Raw genomic sequence first — 6,000 nt, forward strand, 5'->3', positions numbered from 1 at the left:
ACTCTGCTTGCAAGATTTGAGGTGCAGCCTTATCAGAAGGAGACGGGTGGGGTCGGCCACACACATCCCTCCAGCTGTTCCAACTGTGATGTATTGTCACCAGAACGTCCAGCTTTAAAATAGAGATATTACGTACGACCAAATAGACCTGTCACACTGTATCTTATGTGTGTATCCTACACAATGGTAGATAGAGAATTTGAAGGGATTAAACCGTCATGAATTTTGGGCACTGACTGTGTATAAATCTGGCAAAATTAATGATCAATGCTTCAAAGAGATGACCGGTATCATGATTTTTCAGCAGACTTATCACCTTTAATTATCAACTTACTCACGTGGGGATACCACATGCAACATGCTATATGACTCAGTCCAGTTCCAAATTTATCTCTCTATTAGAAACATTGATCTCATATTATTTTAACTAGAAGCCGCTCAGTGCGTGCCTGGTCCACGCTTTGCACACAATATGATGAAAAATGTGTGCATTAGATTTGTCATTTTATATGCATTGTTTCCAGTTACTAGATGTGAGTGATGTGAATCGATTAATACTCTCACTGACACCATGCACAGATATAACAGCTTTACTACATGTACATTAATGGCAGTATGTTTTTGACTCATCTATGGTTGATAATTTTATTATCTTACCAGCACTGCCCTCGCCTCGGACCCACATTATCCTATACTATGTTCTATCTATGTTCCATTTGCATAGGATGTTTGAAGAAACTGCCCAAGTGGTCGCACGGTCGTTATTTTCAAATGGGCACTATTTGTTCCGACCTCTGAATGATTCATTTGTTATGGCACTGCACAGAAATTATTAACAGTGCCACCCTCTTTAGGCAAATAATGATCATAGTCCAGAAGGAGGCCATTCAGTCCACCGACTGTGCACCGACCTTCCAGAACAGTGGAGCTGAGTCCACAAAAGATCAACCATGATCTAATTGAATGGCGGAGCAGGCTCGAGGGGCCAGATGGCCTACTCCTGCTCCTAGTTCTTATGTTCTTATGTTCTTATGTTCTAACAGCACCCGACCTAGGCCCATACGCAACCCGATTCCCACAACACAGTAATCCTACATACCATTTGAATACCAAGGAATATTCTATCTTATCGCATCTCTGGACTGTGGTAGAAAACGGCAGCACCCGGAGGAAAGCCACGCAGGCACCGGGAGAATGTGTAAACTTCACACAGTCTGGCTCGATTCCGTGTTCCTGGCGCTGTACGACAGCAGTTCTGACCACTAGGCCAACGGGCTATCTGCTTCTATCGACTTGCAAATATCGACGGTTTACTCATATTGCTGCTGTTTACTGTTCCAAATCAATCGTTTGCAAATAATTTATTACTTCAACAATATCAAACTGCCGAAACTTTGGACCATTATCTAGATTTCACGTTTGCAGTTAGTGTATCAGTTCATGGTCAAGTCAACAGAGTGGGTATTGATCTGTTATTACCATCCAAGCAGTAATGTCTGTGCAGTTCTGAGGTTAATGCTCCGGTTTTTTCAAAAGTCCAAAGATGTCCAGGTTCGGTGGATTGGCCATGCTAAATTGGCCTTTGTGTCCAAAAAATGTTAAGTGGGGTTATTGGGTTACGGGAATAGGTTAGATACGCAGGCTTCAGTGGGGTGCGTTGTGCAGACTCGATGGGCCGAATCGCCTCCTTCTGTACTGTAAATTCTATGATGCTACGATAATAACATTTCGACACTGACGGTCAATTTAGGATAGACAATCCGGCTAACCTGCAAACCTTTGTCCTGTGGGAGGAAACTGGAATATCCGGAGGAAACCGTTGAAGACACGGGGACAAAGTGAAAACTTCACACAGCCAATCACTGAAGTAAGGAATTGAGCCCGGCACCCATGCGCATGGAGGCAGCAGTGCTAACCACTGGGCTACTAATTTTAAATAATTATTCACTATTTTCTGAAGTTGGTGGTGAAAGTGGAGGAGGTGAAAGAGATTTTGTCTCTGTCTCTGTCTCTCCGGGCCGACACTCATTCCGGTCAGACAGCCACCGCTCCTGTCCGACCCCGTCATTCCGTTGCAGCTCACGCACTACAGTCCGACCCTCACACGTCAAGGTTGGACCACAGGTTCCTGCTCAAACTCCTCTTCCTGGTTCGACTGAAAGACCCTCCCTTCTGAGCACCGTCCTCCCGGTCCGTTGCAGGCAACCTGACGTAATCAGTCCGATTCCCCCTGCTCTATTCCGCCACCCGGTTGTGGTTCGCAACTCCATCACAACGTTTCCCCCTTCATCCGCCGCTTCCTCAGACGTCATCATACCTCTCTTCCCAATTCTAACCGCCTCCTGGACTAAGCAAACCCTCCCAGACTGTCGTTACTCTCGACGACTGGTTCCCCGTCTAAAAATGAAATCCCCTGCCCGTCTGAGCCTCCATTCACTACATTTCGCCACCTACTATATGATCCCCACCCTCCCCGAACTCACCCCCATTGCAGAGTGATGCTCACTGCCGAGTATTCCTGCCATCTTCCAGTCTCCCCCTCTCCTCCAGAATTAATCTGCCTCTTGTGTCCAAGGCCCAGTGCGGTCGAACAGTCCCCTCCTGTCCGACAACTCCCTCGCCAGGCAACAGCGTTGCGCTTGGTACTTTTATGCCAGACGAAGCCGGTTTTATGGTCCAATCCCGACCTTCCCTGCTCTCCGTTTTGCCTTTAAACCCCCGGTTACGGAGGTACTGTCAGTTCCTCCTTGTGGATGTTGTTACGAGCGCAATTCCCTGCTCCCGTCTCTCCCAGCCTCCAGTACAGGTTTTATAGACGACTGACAGGCTTTAGGAAACAATTGTTTAAACACATGTGACGGAATCACGGACCCCGACCTGAACCTGTTGGCAGGCTATATATTATACAGTTCTATTGCGTTTCCAATAAGAGCGAACGCCCACCGTGTTAATTTGATAATTAACAATAATCCAAATTAATGACAGCATTAGGTCCCACAGTGTTCAAGGAGGCTTCAATTTTGTTGGTGAGTGCTTCGGCTTTTACTAGCACTTACCAATTAAAGCTAAAAGTGCTCTAGCTTTTGTTACAATTAAGCATCACTGTCCGGAACGTGAGGGTCGATGTTTGAAATCCAACCTGACAAAATGCTGTTTTTTACTCTTTCGAAAGATGACGTCCTACCACCTTATCATTTTTGCGTTTACTTCACATTTCCAGTGTCTGCGATGTTTCCTGAACTGAACAATATGATTAGTTATCTACCTTTCACAACCTCTTCGGTCTGTCATCCCTGTTCGAGAATGAAAGGTTTAAATCTGATTGCGATTCGCGGTAATTCAATCAGTTAAAATATAACGCTGATTTGTGACAGTCACTCACAGAAGATCTTGAAGAGAGTGATGGACTTAATTCCGAACAACACTACGATCAACTCTCCCTCTTCTGGGTTACCTGGAAAACAAAATCATGGATTTAGGCGGGAAAGAATGAGGAATATCGCTCATGGAGCCTTTCTCAGAACTTTGTAAGATGGCTCATAGATTTCCTGCAGTGCAGAAGGAGACCATTCTGCCCTTCAAGTCTCGACTGGCCGTCTGAAAGAGCAAACGCCCTAGACCTTTACCCTATCTTAACCTGCCTAAATCTGGGACTGTGGGTGAAACCGGAGCACCCGGACAAGTGGAGACAGTGCAAATTCAAAACTGACGGTTACCCAAGGTCCGAAACGAACTCAGGTCCCTGGCGCACTGAGGCTGTAGTTTTAATAAATTGATCTCAGTGCCGTACTATGTCAGTGCGGGTTGCACTTTGCACTTGCATCCATTATCGCGTGAAACAGAAAAGCAGTGATTTAGAATAATTCAGTACCTGCACTTTCTTGCAATGAGCAGAGAGAGGCTCAGTCAGATGTCCCAGAGCAGGGCTGCTGCATATCTCTGCTCATCGCCGAGGGAACTGCGCGGGCGTGATGAGCTGACCACATGATCAAAACTAGGAAATTCTACCGGATGCATCGAGCGAGTCCACCCCCGAGCTGATTAGCAAACTCTGCCTGCAAAGTTTGTACTGCAGCCTTCTCAGAAGGGGATGGGTGGAGTCTGTGTTACATACATTCCTGCAGCTGTTCAAACTATGATTTATTGCAACCAAACTCTCTGCCATTAAAGAAGAGACGGGCCTCGCTGCGACTGCTGTGGTGTTTCTTTACCAGGGGAGACCAGTCAAACGTTATTTACTGTGTGTGACATTTGCAACGCTAGATAGGGAATTTGAATTGATATAACCGCCACTAACTTAGGGCACTACGTGTGCTCAGCTAAGGCAAATTTAGCGATCAACTCCCAGGATGCATGTCGAGATGTCCTCAGAGGGCTGCAATGATTTTAACCAGAATGATCATTTTTAATCATCAAATTAATAATCTTGAGACACGAAATGCAACGTGGTTGAAGGAGCGGCAGGATTGGCAGCTGAACGTTGGAGGCTGTAGATGCTTCAGGAGAGATAGAGGGGGATGTCAGAGTGATGCGGGTGTAGCATTATTGGTTAAGGTAAACAGTATAGCCGTACTGCGGCAGGACACTTCGGAGGGCTCATACAATTAGGCAATGTGTAGAGCTCAGGGTCTGGAAGGGGGCAATCACAATGTTCGGCGTTATTACAGGCCTCCAAACTGCCAGCGAGAGATAGATGAGCAGTTAGTTAGAGAGAATTAGGATAGGTGTTAAAGTAACAGTGTTGTTGTGGCAGAGGATTTTAATTTCCCCTATATTGACAGGGACTCACTTCGTGTTGGGGGCTTGGATGGGGCAGAGTTTGTAAGCCGTATCCAGGAAGCCTTCTTGATGAAATACATAGATAATCCAATCAGGGAAGGTGTAGTACTGGATCTGGTTTAGAAGTATGAGCCTGGACTGGTGGTTGATTGTTTCAGTAGCGGAACATTTTGGGAGTTGTGACGACAATTGCGTATGTTTTCGGGGACTTGTGGATAGGGATGACTGTAACCATCGCGTTTACATTAGACAGGAATTCAAGAATTTGGATTGGGTGAGGCTTTTGGAAGGTATATCAACATCGGACATGTGGGAGTCTATCAAGCGACAGTTGATTAGGATTCAGAAAGTCTACAACGGTCGAGAAGGGTGGGAGAAGTCGAACCCTTGAGGAGTGTAAAGCAGGTACATAGAATATACACAGAACATACAGTGCAGAAGAATGTCATTCGGCCCATCGAGCCTGCACCGACCCATTTAAGCCCTCACTTCCAAAGTACCCCCGTAACCCAATAACCCGTCCTGACATTTTTTGGTCACTAAGGACAATTTAGCATGGCCAAACCACCTAACCTGCACGTCTTTGGACTGTGGGAGGAAACCTGAGCACCCGGAGGAAAACCACGCAGACACGTGGAGACCGTGAAAACTCCGCACAGACAGTGACCCAGCGGGAAATCGAACCTGCCACCCCTACGGATGATCAAAGATGATTTGATTGCCTGCAGGTGCTCGCATTCCGGGGCATCTCTGACTGTGTCTATATAAACATTTCTGGAACAAGCCTTTCCATTCACCTGAAGAAGGAGCCGTGCTCCGAAAGCTCGTGTTTGAAACAAACCTGTTGGACTTTAACCTGGTGTTGTAAGACTTCTTACTGTGCTCACCCCAGTCCAACGCCGGCATCTCCACATCATGGCAACCTTCTCAAGTCAACGTATCCACCCTATACCAGTAACCCAAGAACCCCCCCCCCCCCCCTCCCATTAACCTTATTTTTTAGGACACTAAGGGCAATTTAGCATAGCCAATCCACCTAACCCGCACATCTTTGGCCTGTGGGAGGAAACTGGAGCACCCGGAGGAAACCCATGCATACACGGGGAGGACGTGCAGACTCCGCGCAGACAGTGACCCAGCTGGGAATCGAACCTGGGTCCCTGGAGCTGTCAAGCATTTATGCTAACCACCATGCTACCATATCTGCCCATTAGAAAGTAG

General features: G+C 46.8%; 1 protein-coding gene across 12 annotated transcripts in view; it reads right to left on the reverse strand.

The window, feature by feature from the left end:
* Positions 1 to 4,025, reverse strand: part of LOC119960715 (Fc receptor-like protein 3) — a 161,948-nt gene extending 157,923 nt beyond the window's left edge. For 3 of the 12 annotated variants that reach the window (XR_005459500.1, XM_038788329.1, XM_038788323.1), the window contains exons 1-2: positions 3,872 to 4,025; positions 3,383 to 3,454 (exon numbers count right to left, since the gene is read on the reverse strand). The gene's annotated coding sequence lies outside the window, so the exon portion shown is untranslated. Of the gene's footprint in view, positions 1 to 657; positions 724 to 1,099; positions 1,283 to 3,056; positions 3,131 to 3,265; positions 3,455 to 3,871 lie in introns of those variants that run through there. The other 9 variants (XM_038788330.1, XM_038788327.1, XM_038788328.1 and 6 more) reach the window with 7 other exon arrangements.
* Between the last annotated feature and the right edge of the window lie 1,975 nt (positions 4,026 to 6,000).

The sequence above is a fragment of the Scyliorhinus canicula genome, unplaced genomic scaffold, assembly GCF_902713615.1.
Source record: "Scyliorhinus canicula unplaced genomic scaffold, sScyCan1.1, whole genome shotgun sequence".
In the NCBI taxonomy this organism is placed as follows: domain Eukaryota; kingdom Metazoa; phylum Chordata; class Chondrichthyes; order Carcharhiniformes; family Scyliorhinidae; genus Scyliorhinus; species Scyliorhinus canicula.